This window comes from Lactuca virosa, chromosome 3 (assembly GCF_052849685.1).
Source record: "Lactuca virosa cultivar CGN04683 chromosome 3, Lactuca_virosa_CGN04683_v6, whole genome shotgun sequence".
Classification (NCBI taxonomy): Eukaryota; Viridiplantae; Streptophyta; class Magnoliopsida; order Asterales; family Asteraceae; genus Lactuca; species Lactuca virosa.
Window position 1 is genome coordinate 43338273 of NC_136428.1, and position 19030 is coordinate 43357302.

The following is a 19030-nucleotide window of genomic DNA, read 5'->3' on the forward strand; positions in this document are numbered from 1 at the left end:
GTGAAATTTCATGGGTTAGTACCTTATTCACATTTTTCCTAAAGTAACTAAGATTGGGAATTTATAAAAACATTTAGTTACTTTATATTCATCATTAATACTTTTAATGAAGATTTAAAGTCCTTGTCTTACCCGTTCGGCTAACGACCCTCCACCGATCAAGGAAGCGGTGGGTGAGAGTGGACACCCATTAAGCTGTCATTTTATAGGCAACAACCTTATACCCCCCTTATAGACCGGCTTCGTGAATGAGGCCTACTAACGGTAAAACGACTTGTTCTTATACATATATAATTATTATTAACTTATAATATTATAAAATATAAGGGTTGAATTTTAACTTTTAAAATTCTAAGGGTTGGAACTAAAGTTTTAAAGAGACTTTACATGTTCCAAAACTTGAGGGCAATTTTTGTAACTTTCAAAACTTTTCATCTTTCATAACTTATGAGTTAAATGGTTTATTAAAATGAGAGACTTTTCATTTTATGTAACCTATCTGTTTCTTTAATGGGCTTTAAAAGAATGACTTTTGGTAATCCATAACTTGAGGACAAATTATGGATTCCATTAAAACACATAATGATCAAGAATTAAACTAACAAGAAAGTTACAAATAATTCCTATGATCTTCTAAACTCATAAGTTCTTGAATGTTCATATCAACAATTTCAAGAATCATAAATAAACCATACAAAGCTTGAAATTTTGATAATAACCTTTGAAGTTGGATTAGCATAATCATTACCACATCAAAAACAGGTTTTAAAGTTCAAAAAATAGTTTAGGGTAATGATCATCATCCAATACCAAGCAAAACCCCGAAATTCTGCATACAGGGGCATCACCACGTCGTGGTAAACACTGCCACGCCGTGGTGAGCAGTCAGATGCAAAAAATGTAGAATTTCAACTTTTGAAAAAACATGTAGCATCAAGTATCAAGAAAACAAACCTAGGCTCTGATACCACTGAAGGGTTTTGAGCATTCTAACACTCATATGGTGTACATGTGTCACACCCCCAAACCAAGGATGGCGGAAACGTCCGGGGGTGGAGGACTTCATGTATAGTATCATAACAGCAATTGTAATAGTAATTCAAGCAAACACAACCAACATATATATAATTAAAAAAAATTACATCATTGTATGAATTACATGTTTACGAATCAATTACAATATATTGATAAAATATGAAATAGTAGACGCCTTAGCGTCCCATCCTCAAAAGCACTTGATTACCTGTTTAATGATTTCCTGAGAATACAAGTTGTTTTAAAAAAAATGTCAACACAAAGGTTGGTGAGTTCATAAGCTTTTCGTTTGTAAAAGTAGTATTTGTGTTAGAAAAATCCAATATTTTCCTTAATGTGTAAATGTAGTCTTAAAACCCAAAGACCGAAAGGTACAAGTAATTTGTCATATTTATAGTAAAACAATGCAAAATTTAAATTGACATAAACTCGTTAAATTTTAATGAAGTCCCCGTAAATTCCAATGTTTGTTAATACTTTATGTGAGTTTATTATAACCATACTATGACCAAGGTTGCCTAAAACGACGTTCTTCAGGCGTCGGAAATGTTATGACATTTGTCACCCCAGACCTATCGGTCTAACTGTTGCATGCAGTTTAGGTGTGGGTTTGTCAAACCCAATATAGATCTATACACAAGTATCACGCTCTCCCTCAAGGAGACTCTGGTTACAATACAGGACTTAATGGTAATTTGAAGTAAATGTCTCACAAAGTCATTAACGGAATTACGTGTTATGAAAACTTGGTACCGTATGGCCGTACCTTGCTTAATGAAAATATCCTTTGTATAAATGTACCCTTTTTAAATGTATGTGTTATGTAATGTATCATAAACTATACCTATTATAATTTATCAACCAAGGGTAGTACGTGGTAATGTATGCAAACTATATTCAAAATAGTTTATTAAATGTTTGAATGTATCGATTTTACTTTGATTATAATCACTTGTTATTCTTTATATTTTATATGACCAAACCCATTTGTAAACTGATGTGTGTCTACATATTAAGATAAAATGTCATATATTGCAATAACATATAATCACATAAATATATACACCTTGCTCAACATGTTACAAGGTGAAATGATATTGACAGCAACTTTTCATTGAATACAGTTTCTGTTACTGTTCTTAGAAAATTTATAGAAAAATCATCAAAGCTCTAAATCCAAATCCGCAAATTCTGAGAGTTTGGAATATGAGTCTAGTTTGTTCGTAAATTTTATCATGATTTTTAGTGATCTCTAACAGAGGTGAAAATGTTCATAATCACAGACTGGTCCGGGTTTGCCTCTGAAATGACAGGCAGTTTTGTAAAAATCACCATAAATTGTAGAAAAATCATATGGAGATGTGCAAGTAGTCATTTTAAAGCTAAGAGTTTGAACTACTTGCACCTGGAACAGTTTTGAAAACTAAAATATTTAAGTTGCCCAAAACAGTCCGTGATTAACGTCCATCTTTTCTGATGTAATCTGTTAGAAAAAGTTTAATTGTGTTCTTGATGATTTTACTTGTATTCCCCCCTTAAAACTTAAGAAAAACATGTAAATGTAGGGGTATGAACTCACCTTATGTGGTTTCAGTAGATGAAAGTGAGAGAGAGGAAGTGTTCAACTCAAGAACACTAAGAAGATGTCTTGATGATTCGAGAATTAATTGAAGAAAGAAATCCCTGGAGAGGGCCTTGAAGTTCTTGAAGTTGAGAGAAAAGATGAGAGAATTTTGGAGAGTGTTCTTGGTTGCTAAGTGTAGAATGAAAGAGTTTTTATGGAGAATGAGGAGAGAGGATCAATCCTCCAGCTCTTAGAACGTGGGAAGAGCTGGAGATTGGCTGTAAAGGTCCACTAAGGAGACAAGGGGTAGTGGGAAAGAGTGGCTGATCATAGAGTGAGGTGGTAGTGGGTTGCTTTTGCCATAAATTAAGGAAAAGCAAATATTCCCTCAATAATTAGTTCAATCACCAATTCTTTTAATATATTTTATAAAAACCCTGGAGATTTATATATTTTGGGGCCTTAGTTTATAAAATAAAGTTTTGGGTGAAAATCCCACGTTAAAATAATGAAAAACGGAGTTAAAATGAAGTCGTAGTCGAAAAACCGGTAAAAAGGGCCTGGACTTCGGACCCTGCGAGACTTCGGACGGACCTCGCTTCGGACGGACACGACTTCGGACGGACCTCGCTTCGGACACGGGACTTCGGACACTGCTTCGCTTCGGACACTGGTCCTTCGGACCTCGGACATCGGACACAGCTTCGGACCAGAAGCTTTGGTTTCGGATCCTTAAAGCTATTTTACTCGTTTTTATCCCGTTTCAAGCGATTTTTGACCCGGTTAAGGGTCGAGATGACCCAAATGATTACAAAAAGTTAAAGTAACTTTTGAGAGAGATTTGGGAGAGATTTGGGAGAGATTTGAGAGATTTCAATTAGAAAGAGATAGAGTGAAAACGATTTAGAGAGGTTTCGTTTGTGATTAATTTGAGTGTCCGGCTTCACAACGCAAGGTTCGTAAACCCCATTAAACCGTGTTTTAGTGTCGTACACAATCCCGATGATTGTGCAATAGTGTTTTATCGCTTTGGTTCGTTGTTTAGCACTGTTAAGGCTAAGGAAAATCAAACACATGAACTTTCCAAATGAGGATTTCTCATTAAAATAGCGAATTGTATAGTGATTACATAACGTAAACCCTAGCATACAAGGGTTATTGGAGTTGACCGGTTTGACTTGTTGACTTTGAATTGACCGAAATTTGACGGTTGTCACATCATCCCCCCGTTAGAAGGAATTTCGTCCCGAAATTTTCATTTTGACTGGGATTTCAAGAGTTTGGAAAGAGATGTGGATACTTTTGTTTAATCTGATCCTCGCGTTCCCAGGTGAATTCGGGTCCTCGTTTAGCGTTCCAACGTACCTTCACGATGGGAATACGACTTTGTTTCGTTCGTTTGATTTCCCGGTCCATGATCTCCACAGGTTCTTCCACGAAGTTGAGGCTCTCATTGATCTCGATTTCCTCGAGTGGAATAATGAGAGTCTCATCGGATAGGCACTTTTTCAAGTTCGAGACGTGGAAGGTAGGATGCACATTACTAAGTTCGCGGGGTAGATTGAGTTTGTAAGCTACGGGGCCGATTCTAGCGAGAATCTCAAAAGGCCCTATGTATCTTGGATTCAGCTTCCCACGCTTTCCGAAGCGTATCAAGCCTTTCCAGGGTGAGACTTTCAAAAGGACTCAGTCTCCCACCTGGAATTCCAAGGGTTTCCTCCGCTTGTCTGCGTAGCTTTTCTGTCGGTCTCTTGAGGCTTTAAGTCGTGCTCGGATTTGTACGATCTTTTCGGTGGTTTCGCGGATGATTTCTGGACCGGTGAGAGTGCTATTAGAGGCTTGCCCTCTAGCTAGCTGTGAATCCCCCACCTCAGCCCAACACAGGGGTGATCTGCATTTACGACCGTAAAGAGCTTCGAATGGAGCGACTTTGATGCTAGTATGATAGCTGTTATTGTAGGAGAATTCGATAAGCGGTAGATGGGTATCCCATGCTTTACCGAAGTCTATCACACAAGCTCTTAACATGTCTTCCAACGTTTGAATGGTTCGCTCGCTCTGTCCGTCGGTTTGTGGGTGGTAGGCCGTACTCATGTCAAGCCTAGTTCCCAATGATTTTTGTAGAGACTGCCAAAACCGTGAGGTAAATCTACTATCTCTATCAGAGATAATGGATATCGGCACACCATGGAGTCGTACAATCTCTCTGATGTACGTTCTAGTCAGCTTCTCCATCTTGTTGGTTTCTTTTATTGGTAGGAAGTGTGCTGATTTGGTCAATCTGTCTACAATTACCCATATTGTGTCAAGCCCGCCTGATGCCTTAGGCAGCTTGGTTATGAAGTCCATGGTTATTCGTTCCCACTTCCACTCAGGTATATCCAGCTGTTGTAATAGCCCGGATGGTTTCTGGTATTCTGTTTTGACCTTAGCGCAAGTCAGGCACTTGCTCACATAGGTAGCAATCTCAGCTTTCATGTTCGGCCACCAGTATAATTTCTTGAGGTCCAGATACATCTTACCCGACCCGGGATGGATGGAGTATCGAGTCTTGTGTGCTTCATTCATGACGACATCTCGGAGTCCACCGAACTTCGGTGTCCAAATCCGGTTCATGATATAACGTGCTCCATCATCCTTGACTTCTAAGTTTTTATCCATTCCCCTTAATGTCTCTCCTGCCACCTTTTCTGGTTTCAAAGCTTCCAGTTGAGCTTCCTTGATTTGTATGGTCAGGTGGGAATGGATTGTCATTGTTAAGGATTTTACTCGGCGGCCCGAGTACTCCTTCCTGCTTAGAGCATCGGCCACTACATTGGCCTTGCCCGGATGATAACGAATTTCGCACTCGTAGTCATTCAACAACTCCACCCATCTCCTCTGTCGCATGTTGAGCTCTTTCTGATTGAGGATATGCTGAAGACTTTTGTGATCAGTGAAGATAGTGCATTTCGTGCCGTAGAGGTAGTGTCTCCAGATCTTCAAAGCGAATACCACTGCTCCTAATTCCAGGTCGTGCGTAGTATAATTAACCTCGTGCGTCTTAAGCTGTCTTGATGCATACGCGATAACCTTCCCTCTCTGCATGAGCACACATCCGAGGCCTTGATTCGAAGCATCACAGTACACTATGAAGTCCTCGGTTCCCTCTGGGAGAGACAAGATCGGTGCGCTGCATAGGGCTTGTTTTAACGTTTGGAAAGCAGTTTCTTGTTTATTTTCCCACTTGAATATCACACCTTTCTGCGTCAAGGTGGTGAGTGGTTTCGCAATCTTGGAGAAGTTTTGTATAAATCTTCGGTAGTAGCCAGCAAGCCCAAGGAATTGTCGAATTTCGGTTGGCGTCTTGGGTGCTGACCAATTCTCGATTGCCTTGATCTTGGAGGGGTCCACATGTATGCCTTTCTCACTTACCACATGTCCAAGGAAATCCACTTCTCTAATCCAGAATTCACACTTAGAGAACTTAGCATAAAGCTTCTCCGCTCTTAGCGTCTCTAGCACTTGGCGTAGATGTAGGCGATGCTCTTCTTCGCTTCGCGAGTAGATCAAGATATCGTCGATGAATACGATTACAAACTTGTCTAGGTAGGGTCGACACACTCTATTCATTAGGTCCATGAATACCGCAGGTGCGTTTGTTAAACCGAAGGACATCACCACAAACTCGTAGTGCCCATAGCGAGTTCTGAATGCAGTTTTGGGAATATCTTCTTCTTGAACTCGTAGCTGATGGTAGCCTGACCTTAGGTCGATCTTTGAGAAGAAATTTGCTCCTTGGAGTTGGTCGAAAAGTCCGTCGATTCGGGGCAGAGGATATCGGTTTTTGATGGTGAGCTTGTTTAGTTCCCGATAGTCGATGCACATGCGAAAGGATCCGTCCTTCTTCTTTACAAAAAGGACTGGTGCTCCCCAAGGTGAGAAGCTTGGTCTGATGAACCCTTTGTTCAAAAGCTCGGTCAACTGACTGGACAACTCCTGCATTTCTGATGGTGCAAGGCGGTATGGAGCTCTGGCTACGGGGGTAGCTCCGGGTATTAAGTCAATTCTGAAATCGACTTGTCGTGCGAGTGGTACACCAGGAAGATCCTCTGGGAACACATCCGGGAAGTTACACACTTCGGGGATGTCCTTGATGTCTTTCACGTCTTGTTTCTTGTCTACTACATGGGCTAAGAAGGCGTGGTACTCCTTCCGGAGATACTTTTGGGCTTTGATGCATGAGATGATTTGTAAATTCGCACTAGGTTTGTCACCATAGATAAGAAGGGTTTCGTCATTTGGTAGATTGAGGCGAACGGCCCTTTCGTAACATAGAATGTCGGCACGGTGAGGAACTAACCAATCCATCCCGATGATTACGTCGAAACTTTTTATGGTGACTGGCATCAGGTCAATTTTAAATGTATGGTTGTCTAGAGTGAGAGTACATTCTGAGTATATATCGCTAGTGCGTTCTACTTTACCATTTGCCATTTCTACTACATAAGTATCCTTTAGTGATTGGGGATTTTGTTCAAGTAAATGTTTATATTGGTGGCTCACGAAACTCCTCTCCGCTCCACTATCGAATAGTACGCATGCATAAGAGTTATTGAGGAGAAACGTACCGGTAACCACCGTGGGATCCTCGACTGCTTCCCCATGTCCTATTGCCAGGACTCTTCCTACTCCACCAGCATTAGGGGCTTGTGCTTTGGGGCAGTCTCTTTTGAAGTGACCTGCGTCTCCACAGTTGTAGCAGGTCCGGGTTGCCCCCGTACTGGCGACTTGGTTGATTGGTTGAGCCGGCGCTTTACAGAAACGAGCAGTGTGCCCCTTCCTGTCGCAGTTGTTACAGTGCATCTCCCTACAAGCACCATTGTGGTGAAAGTTGCACTTGTTGCACTTAGGTAGTTTTCCCGCATATGGCTTCGGTGGTGCTGGAGTGGTAGCAATAGTGGCAGCATTAGTGGCAGCATGGACAGCAACAATTTGTTGCTTCTTAGCGGGGTCCTGTGCTGGTTGGCTCTTCTTTTCGTTCCAGAACTTCCTTTTGTTGTTTCCCCCTTTTGATTTATCAGTGGTGGTGGTTGTAGTATTATGACCGGCTCGGTGGTCAACAAGTTGTTGTGCCAGCTCCCTGGCACTGTCAAAAGTAGTTGGCCTTGAAGCCAGGACACTACTTTGCACGTGGAGAGACAGTCCCCAAAGGTATCGCTCCACCTTTTTCTCCTCCGGGGTAACCATGGTTGGGCAGAGGAGAGCCAATTCATTGAATCGGGTGGTGTAGGTTTCAAGGTCAGAGCCCGTCATCCTGAGGTTCCAGAGTTCTTGTTCCAGCTTTTGAATTTCACCTCTCGGGCAGTACTCCTTCATCATCAACGTTTTTAGTTCTGCCCAGGTTATGGAGCTAGCCACTTCGAGAGTAAGTGACTTAACCCGGCAGTTCCACCAAGTAAGGGCCCGGCCGGTGAAGGTTAAGGTTGCTAACTTAACTTTGCTCGCTTCGGGGCAGGAGCACACCTGAAAGACTACTTCGGTCTTTTCAAACCATTGCATCAACGTGATGACTCCCCCGCTTCCATTGAAGTTGTCGGGTTTACCATTTGTGAAGTCCTTGTATGAACACTCTTTTGCACGCCACGTACTGTCTCCGTGGATAGAGTGTGTAGCTCCCGATCCCGAACCACCAGCTCCGTTGGTCCCTATATGTGACATTGCGGCTGCTACGGCTGCTGTTACTGCAGCCTGGAACATCGCGGGATCAAACTGTGGAGGCGGCGGCGGAGGAGGTGTTGCTGTGTTGCTGGAAGGTCTTGGTCTTCTTCTTGGCGGCATGGTTCTGTCATAAGTCGTAAACCAATGTACTTTTAGTAAAAGTGTATTTATAGGGAGAGAAATCTTTTATACATAAAGTATATTATTACGTTGTTTTCCGGTATGTTTACGATACATACGATTTTATACTTTTTATTGACCCAATACATTGGGTTATGAGGTAAAATGAAAGTATAAAATATTTTTATTATAGTAACACAAAATACTCCTATAGTATTTGTAAATGTTTAGTTTCGAGTTCTTAAAGCATTTAGTTACTTTATAATATTCATCATACTTTTAATGAGAATTTATAAGTCCTTGTCTTACCCGTTCGGCTAACGACCCTCCACCGATCAAGGAAGCGGTGGGTGAGAGTGGACACCCATTAAATTGCCATTTTACAGGCAACAACCTTATACCCCCCTTCTAGACCGGCTTCGTGAATGAGGCGTACTAGCGGTAAGACGAGTTTGTTAGATTTGTTGTCCATCCTGACCATCCCCCGGTATATGCAAGTCAATTCTCGGACAGATATAGTTGATCAGGCTATATCCTTCCCAGACTTGATTTACATATACCAAGGCATACCCATAATGTACAACTCCTCTTCTTTTATTTTATGTTCTTCTAGTTATGACACTATGTGAGCATGTATGCATGTATTTATACTTTTTAATAAAAGAATCATTTATTTTCTAAAGGTATATTTATTTGAAAAATGCACAAATCAGAGACTATTAGTCCCAATTGTGTTTATAGTTTGTATATCTTGTGTGGTTTGATATACTTAATTCACTATAAACTGCGCTCTGATACCAATCTGTCACACCCCCAAACCAAGGATGGCGGAAACGTCCGGGGGTGGAGGACTTCATGTATAGTATCATAACAGCAATTGTAATAGTAATTCAAGCAAACACAACCAACATATATATAATTAAAAAAAATTACATCATTGTATGAATTACATGTTTACGAATCAATTACAATATATTGATAAAATATGAAATAGTAGACGCCTTAGCGTCCCATCCTCAAAAGCACTTGATTACCTGTTTAATGATTTCCTGAGAATACAAGTTGTTTTAAAAAAAATGTCAACACAAAGGTTGGTGAGTTCATAAGCTTTTCGTTTGTAAAAGTAGTATTTGTGTTAGAAAAATCCAATATTTTCCTTAATGTGTAAATGTAGTCTTAAAACCCAAAGACCGAAAGGTACAAGTAATTTGTCATATTTATAGTAAAACAATGCAAAATTTAAATTGACATAAACTCGTTAAATTTTAATGAAGTCCCCGTAAATTCCAATGTTTGTTAATACTTTATGTGAGTTTATTATAACCATACTATGACCAAGGTTGCCTAAAACGACGTTCTTCAGGCGTCGGAAATGTTATGACATTTGTCACCCCAGACCTATCGGTCTAACTGTTGCATGCAGTTTAGGTGTGGGTTTGTCAAACCCAATATAGATCTATACACAAGTATCACGCTCTCCCTCAAGGAGACTCTGGTTACAATACAGGACTTAATGGTAATTTGAAGTAAATGTCTCACAAAGTCATTAACGGAATTACGTGTTATGAAAACTTGGTACCGTATGGCCGTACCTTGCTTAATGAAAATATCCTTTGTATAAATGTACCCTTTTTAAATGTATGTGTTATGTAATGTATCATAAACTATACCTATTATAGTTTATCAACCAAGGGTAGTACGTGGTAATGTATGCAAACTATATTCAAAATAGTTTATTAAATGTTTGAATGTATCGATTTTACTTTGATTATAATCACTTGTTATTCTTTATATTTTATATGACCAAACCCATTTGTAAACTGATGTGTGTCTACATATTAAGATAAAATGTCATATATTGCAATAACATATAATCACATAAATATATACACCTTGCTCAACATGTTACAAGGTGAAATGATATTGACAGCAACTTTTCATTGAATACAGTTTCTGTTACTGTTCTTAGAAAATTTATAGAAAAATCATCAAAGCTCTAAATCCAAATCCGCAAATTCTGAGAGTTTGGAATATGAGTCTAGTTTGTTCGTAAATTTTATCATGATTTTTAGTGATCTCTAACAGAGGTGAAAATGTTCATAATCACAGACTGGTCCGGGTTTGCCTCTGAAATGACAGGCAGTTTTGTAAAAATCACCATAAATTGTAGAAAAATCATATGGAGATGTGCAAGTAGTCATTTTAAAGCTAAGAGTTTGAACTACTTGCACCTGGAACAGTTTTGAAAACTAAAATATTTAAGTTGCCCAAAACAGTCCGTGATTAACGTCCATCGTTTCTGATGTAATCTGTTAGAAAAAGTTTAATTGTGTTCTTGATGATTTTACTTGTATTCCCCCCTTAAAACTTAAGAAAAACATGTAAATGTAGGGGTATGAACTCACCTTATGTGGTTTCAGTAGATGAAAGTGAGAGAGAGGAAGTGTTCAACTCAAGAACACTAAGAAGATGTCTTGATGATTCGAGAATTAATTGAAGAAAGAAATCCCTGGAGAGGGCCTTGAAGTTCTTGAAGTTGAGAGAAAAGATGAGAGAATTTTGGAGAGTGTTCTTGGTTGCTAAGTGTAGAATGAAAGAGTTTTTATGGAGAATGAGGAGAGAGGATCAATCCTCCAGCTCTTAGAACGTGGGAAGAGCTGGAGATTGGCTGTAAAGGTCCACTAAGGAGACAAGGGGTAGTGGGAAAGAGTGGCTGATCATAGAGTGAGGTGGTAGTGGGTTGCTTTTGCCATAAATTAAGGAAAAGCAAATATTCCCTCAATAATTAGTTCAATCACCAATTCTTTTAATATATTTTATAAAAACCCTGGAGATTTATATATTTTGGGGCCTTAGTTTATAAAATAAAGTTTTGGGTGAAAATCCCACGTTAAAATAATGAAAAACGGAGTTAAAATGAAGTCGTAGTCGAAAAACCGGTAAAAAGGGCCTGGACTTCGGACCCTGCGAGACTTCGGACGGACCTCGCTTCGGACGGACACGACTTCGGACGGACCTCGCTTCGGACACGGGACTTCGGACACTGCTTCGCTTCGGACACTGGTCCTTCGGACCTCGGACATCGGACACAGCTTCGGACCAGAAGCTTTGGTTTCGGATCCTTAAAGCTATTTTACTCGTTTTTATCCCGTTTCAAGCGATTTTTGACCCGGTTAAGGGTCGAGATGACCCAAATGATTACAAAAAGTTAAAGTAACTTTTGAGAGAGATTTGGGAGAGATTTGGGAGAGATTTGAGAGATTTCAATTAGAAAGAGATAGAGTGAAAACGATTTAGAGAGGTTTCGTTTGTGATTAATTTGAGTGTCCGGCTTCACAACGCAAGGTTCGTAAACCCCATTAAACCGTGTTTTAGTGTCGTACACAATCCCGATGATTGTGCAATAGTGTTTTATCGCTTTGGTTCGTTGTTTAGCACTGTTAAGGCTAAGGAAAATCAAACACATGAACTTTCCAAATGAGGATTTCTCATTAAAATAGCGAATTGTATAGTGATTACATAACGTAAACCCTAGCATACAAGGGTTATTGGAGTTGACCGGTTTGACTTGTTGACTTTGAATTGACCGAAATTTGACGGTTGTCACAACATGCAACCCTAGAAACCTTGGATCTATGTTTTTCTATGATACATGCAAATTTGTTTTTCCAAGGTTTATAACCTATCTAACATACATGGGGATCTTTTAAACATAAAAGATAGTAAGAAATACATACCTTTAGTTGCTTGGATTCCTTGAGAACCTTGTGAGCCTAGCACCTCAAGTGTGATGCCTCAAATGTCTCACACAACACCAAATGCACTTGGGATAACTTAGAGAGAAATGATACACTTCTTGAAATCGGCTGGCCCTCACTTGTGTGCTTTTGTGGCCGATTTTTGGTGAACATAAGGATGCTTATATAGTGTGTTACAATTAGGGTTACACCGTGTAAACCCTAATTGTCATGACTTTTCATTTCCATGACCCATGGGTTCAATAACCACCATGGAGCATCCTATGGGTTTTAGCCCAACTTGATAATCCATGAAGCATTAGCCCACTATATAAGTATGGATGATTTACACAATCAACCCATATATTTAATTAGCCTTCTTTTGATCACTTAATTAATTCCAAATTAATTCTTGATCAATATTAACTAAATAATACTATTAATATATTAGAACTTCTAATATATTAATAAACCTTAAGTGTTATTTCTCTCATTTTAGTCTATCCAAATGCATGATGCCATGCAACCCAAATGGAACATGCTAATCGGATCAAGTACATTCCAGAAATAGTTATGAACTTAGACACCTAATCCAACAGTATCTGGACCTCAAGAAACTATACTGGTGACCTAACATGAAGGCCAAAATCCCTACCTTTGTGGGCAAGTGCCTTACTTGTGCCAAAGTCAAGGTAGAATACCAGAAACCTTCAGGTTTATTACAACAACCTGAAATCCCTGAATGGAAGTGGGAGCGGATTATAATGGATTTCATAACTAAGTTACCCAAAACATCAGGTGGTTATGATACTATTTGGGTAATCGTCGATAGATTAACCAAATCCGCACACTTCTTGCCAATAAAAGAAACCGACAAGATGGAGAAGCTAACAAGAACTTACCTCAAGGAGATTGTTAGACTGCATGGTGTGCCAATATCTATTATTTCTGACCGAGATAGTAGATTCACTTCTCATTTCTGGCAATCTTTACAAAACTCTCTGGGAACTAGGCTGGACATGAGTACAGCCTACCATCCACAAACCGACGGACAAAGTGAGAGGACGATTCAAACATTAGAAGACATGTTGCGAGCTTGCTTGATAGACTTTGGAAAGGCATGGGATATTCATTTACTCCTTGTCGAATTCTCTTATAACAACAATTATCACACTAGCATAAAGGTTGCTCCATTCGAAGCCCTCTATGGCCGCAAGTGCAGATCACCTCTGTGTTGGGCTGAAGTGGGTGACACGCAGCTAGCTAGAGGTCAAACTCCTGACAGTGCTCTCATTGGTTCAGAAATTATTCGAGAAACTACAGAGAAAATCAAACAAATTCGGGAGCGACTTAAAGCTTCCAGAGATAGACAGAAAAGCTACGCTGACAAAAGGAGAAAATCCTTGGAATTCCAGGTTGGTGACCGCATCTTGTTAAAGGTCTCACCCTGGAAGGGAATGATACGCTTTGGAAAGCGTGACAAACTGAATCCAAGGTACATAGGACCATTTGAGATTCTTTCCAGAATCGGTCCTGTAGCTTACAAACTTCGACTACCCCAAGAACTAAGTAACATTCATCCTACCTTTCACGTTTCAAACTTGAAAAAGTGTCTATCCGACGAGACTCTTGTGATCCCACTCGAGGAAATCGAGTTAAACGAGAGCCTCAACTTTGTGGAAGAACCTGTAGAGATTCTAGACAGGGAAATTAAGAAAACCAAACAAAGTCGTATCCCGATAGTGAAGGTTCGCTGGAATGCAAAACGAGGACCTGAATTCACTTAGGAGTGGGAGTATCAAATGCAACATAAATATCCACATCTTTTTCCCTAGTGTATCTGTAATGCTAATTTCGGGACGAAATTCTCTCTAACGGGGGGATAATGTAACAAACCGTTATTTCAAACCTATGTGATAATATAGGCCAAAAGTGGTAGAGATTGCAACAAGGTGGTAGAGATTGTAACAAGGTTTCCAAAAATATAAAGAACACTAAAATCCGAGTTATAACGAAGAAGTTATGACCAATCGAAGATCCGCGACAAAACCGGCAACACACTGTTCAGTGCAAAAAGTGAGTTTTCAATAAAAGGCTTTTTAGCCTTAACAATCTAAATGAAAGTTGTAGAATATTTTAAACCGAAAACTTTCATAAAAATAACGTCAAAATTTGACTTCATATGAGGAAGTTATGATTTTTCTAAAGTTCAGTATAGCAGTATACAACTAAAAACTCGAAATAAAGATCGAATGATTTTTAGCTGACACAAACTAAACAAGAATCGAAGGTCTCGTCAATAGCAGTACAACGGTAAAAAGACAGACGAAAACGGACTTCAGATAAAGAAGTTATGAATTTTTAACGGATTTTCCTATCCCGGTCTGTTAAAAATAATAATATTAAAAATAAAGTCAAAATGTCGACAAAGTCTAAACGAAAGTCGTAGAGTATAATTTTACCTACGCGTGCATATAAAGAACGTCGAAAATGGAGCTCGTATCCGAAAGTTATGAATTTCGCATGTTTTGGGCACAAAAATCGAGAAATATTGAAAACAGGAAAATTCGCATGGTTGGGGTTCGGCCACGTCACCTTGCATGCGAGGCTCCTCGTGTCCCCCCAGTGAGAAGCCGACGCGCCTCGCCACCTGTCCGATGCGAGCCTCCCCCTCGCCACCTGTCCGAGGACGTGTCCTCTCCCCCTTCCTTCGGATCCGAGGCTTCGACCTTATATATAGTTGTGAGATCCTTCGGTTTTAACCCCATTTTTACACAATTTTCCACCTTTTTCACCTCTTTCACTCCCACAAACTTACTTACAACCCCCAAAGCCCCGGTATCATATCTAAAACCCTAAGCAAGCCTCGAAGCCCCGAGATTCTCGAGAAAAACAACCTTCTCCAGTCGAAACTCTGTCCGAGTAAAGCCGGTTTTTCGTCAAATAAACTCCTTTCTAGAAAACGAAACGCTATCCGAATCACCACATATCATGTGAGTTCATACCCCCGTAATTTTCATAGTTTTTACTGTTTTAACGGGGGGAATACAAGTCTAACACAAGAATTTTGTGTTTCAAACAAATGATTTCCAATTTGTGATAAAATGACATTAAGTCATCAAAAATACTTTATAATATTAAACTCTTTTATAAACTTATATTTTTCCCCAAAAATCATATATATATATATATATATATATATATATATATATATATATATATATATATATATATAAGATTTAAAAGGTTTATGACTGATCACTCATTGTGGGTCCTTTTCCTTGTTTGGATGTGGACTTATAATATCAGTTATTTGTCCGAATATCGTTCAAGTCTTACTTATATATAATTGTATATGTATATAAATATAAAAGTTATTTCATTCAGTTAAATACCCTTTGTAACATGTTGAGCAAGGGATTACATTCAAAAACAGTTAATACCAAATTCAGAAAGTACATATAAATTATAATAGGTATAATTTATGATACATAGAACATTAATTCACGATTCGAGTATACTAGAATACACCGTTTTACAAGAGACAAATGTTTGATTCAAAACTAATCAAGGATATACAACTTTCAAATACATGTTAAGAATAGTAAATCAGGAGTATACAATCAATCATTATTTCAGAATGATTGGGTTTCCATAACTATTATACATGTAACGTCTATATGCTTTTTATGAGTCATTTGATTCAGGTTGTTTAATTCATTTAACCAATATAGTTAAAATCCTGATATTATAACTAGAATCTCCAGTCAGAGGATCGAAACAAGTTGTGTGTAGATCTATATTGGGATTGACAACCCCGCACTCAGGCTGCTAGCTACAGTCAGACATACACGCCAATGAGTGACAATTGTTATCAACAGTTTAAACGCCTTCAAAGCGTTTGTTTCAGGCCATCTAGTCTCATTATGGTTATAATAACTCATTAAAAGGATATTAACAATATTTTAGTGTATAATTAACTAAAACATGAGTACATTTTCAAAGTACTAGTTTACAGAGATACAATTTACAGTATTACAATACAATTTACAATAACAGCTGGTGGAACCAGACACACTCACTTTACAAGTTTTACCAAACGGATACAAACACAGAACAAAGGTTTACAAACAGAACAGTTTTATGAGATTAAAACTACTTTTCATATACAGCAGAAAATATAGGATTTTCTGGAACAGCTTACAGATTCATGGAACAGAAAACATACTTTTAAACATAAAATACTTATGCACTCACTCAACTTTATGTTGATACTCTCTTTTCAAATTACTTGTACTCTCAGGGAAACAATAAACAGGTACTCCCCGAGCTTTTTGAGAAGATGGAGCTATTTGAGTCATATCTTCTGTATTTTGCTATAACTATTTTGGTGTCAATATACAGTGATTGAACACATGTAAATACTTTTACTTTTAAATGCAATGGTTGTTTGTACTTTGATTACTATGATTCATGTGTTGTGATACTACAAATGAAGTCCTCCACCCCCGGACGTTTCTGCCGTCTGGTTTGGGGGTGTGACATTAAGGCCCTTGGCTGGCCTCCTTACCAGCCTCCTCTGTCCAGAAACCCTAATTTCGTGCATCATCTTCCAAAGTTGAGTGTGTGAGCTTGTGTAGAGCTTGAATAGTTGATTTTTGATATTCTTTTGAAGGAGCTTTGAAGTTTTAGGTGTCTAGTTTGAAAGGAAGGCTATAGATCCAGAACCTCCTCACTTGTTGCAATTTTTTTGAGGTATAAAGTCGACACCTTGCTTCCTTATATCTTAGATCTCTTCATTGAAAGTTTTATTGTGATATTTGGCTCATTGTCGGATTGTTCATTGGGTTGAGCATTTTATGGGTTGTCACCTTAGATATGGCCATTTTGTGGCCTCATTTGGCTTAAAGTTGCAAGCTTTATTAGGTTCTAGGCCTCATTCATGCATTAAGTTCTTTATTATGCCTTTCACAAGTTATAGAGCTCTTTTGGCATGCATGAACGTAAAGTTGGTAACTTTACGTGGTTTTCCAACCCCGGAGTATCACATCTACATCTTAAAGTGTAACGCCCGCAGATTCGGGGTAGTCAATTTAGAGACAATGAGTATCAAAAATGAGTTTTTTATATAAGATTATTTAGAATAAATAATCTTGACCAAGTTATAGTATATGTCACAAGGGTTCCGTACATATAAAGAACGCTAAAATCCGAGTTATAACAAAGAAGTAATGTCCCGTCGAAGCTTTACGACTAAACCGGCACGGCACCGGGAGGCGTAAATAGTGAATTTACGATGGAGGACTTTATAGCCTTAGTGATCTAAACAAAAGTTGTAGTATATGTTAAATCGAGAACATACAAAAAAAGAACGTCTAAATCTGACTTCGTATGAGGAAGTTATGAATTTTCTAAGATTTGGCATAACAGTGCACGACCCGAAACTCGAATTTTAGTTCGAGCGGTTTTTGGCCTAAGCGACCTAAATGAGAGTTGAATATCTCGTTAATAGTATCGTAATGATAAAAATACAGACGAAAACGGAGCTCATATGCGAAAGATATGGACGAAGCTTAATCTCTACTTTTCGAGCGCGGCGAATTCGATACAGTTTTGTAAATCCGAGATAGAATGAGAATTAGCCAACGGGGTCTAAATGAAAGTTGTAGTACTCGTAAATATCAACGCGTGGATATAAAGAAAGTCGAGAATAGAGCTCGTATGTTAAAGATATGGACGGAACTTGATCCCTACTCTTCGAGCGCGATAAATTGGATACAGTTTTATAAAATCTGAGATAGAATGAGAATTAGCCGACGGTGTCTAAATGAAAGTTGTAGTACTCGTAAATACCAATGTGTGGATATAAAGAACGTGGAAAACGGAGCTCGTACGTGGAAGATACGAACGAAACTTAGGGCCTACTCTACGATAAAACCCATATAAATAAAGGGTGAATCCTTCATATTTTCTTCACACCATAAGCTTTTCTTTCTCTCTCTAACTTCTCTCTAGCCTCTCTAAACCCCTCCCAAGTCTAGGGAACCTCCCTAGCATTAGAAGAAAGCCCCGGAGCGCCCGACGGCTCCGAGAAGAAAAGCTTTCGGCTCGGAAACGCTGCTCCAGCGAAGCCCGATTTTTAATAAAAACCCGCTGTAAGTGAGCTACGCCTACACTATTTCTAATATAGCTTTTATTTAAATATAGTAATGTTATTAGGACCTTATAATAATTATTTGGGCTATTATTATGAGTTATATATGTGTCTTTATAATATCTTTTTAACCACTCGCGGTACGGGGAATCTGGTTTAAAGGGTCGCATGGGGTTGCTGGATTTCAGAAGTGCTATATGCCAAAATGGTCTTGCCCTCCGGTGTTTTATGTTTGGCCCCTGTCTGTACATAGTGGGTGAAGAGTATTGTTTAACGCTTATAATAGTAATAATAGCTAGACTATTAATTAGTCTCATTGAATATTATACTAAACCCTAGTCCGAGAGTATGGATTGGATATAGTCAAATGTCATTAATCCGGGAGTATGGATTAAGACATAGTCAGTTGTACTTAGTCCGGGAGTATGGATAGGACATAGTTGTTCGTCATTAATCCGGGATTATAGGTTAAGACATAGTCAGTTGTCCTTAGTCCGGGAGTATGGATAGGACATAGTTATTCGTCATTAATCCGGGAGTATGTATTTAGACATAGACATTTGTCCCTAATCCGAGAGTATGGAATGGGCACAATTATTGATCCGAGAGCATGGATTAGACCCGGGAATAAGAGGTAAAATTTAAGGTCCGAGAGTATGGATAGTCTCGTTGTGACGATTGACGGGGTGGGGTAAGAGTTGATTATATATATATGAGGAA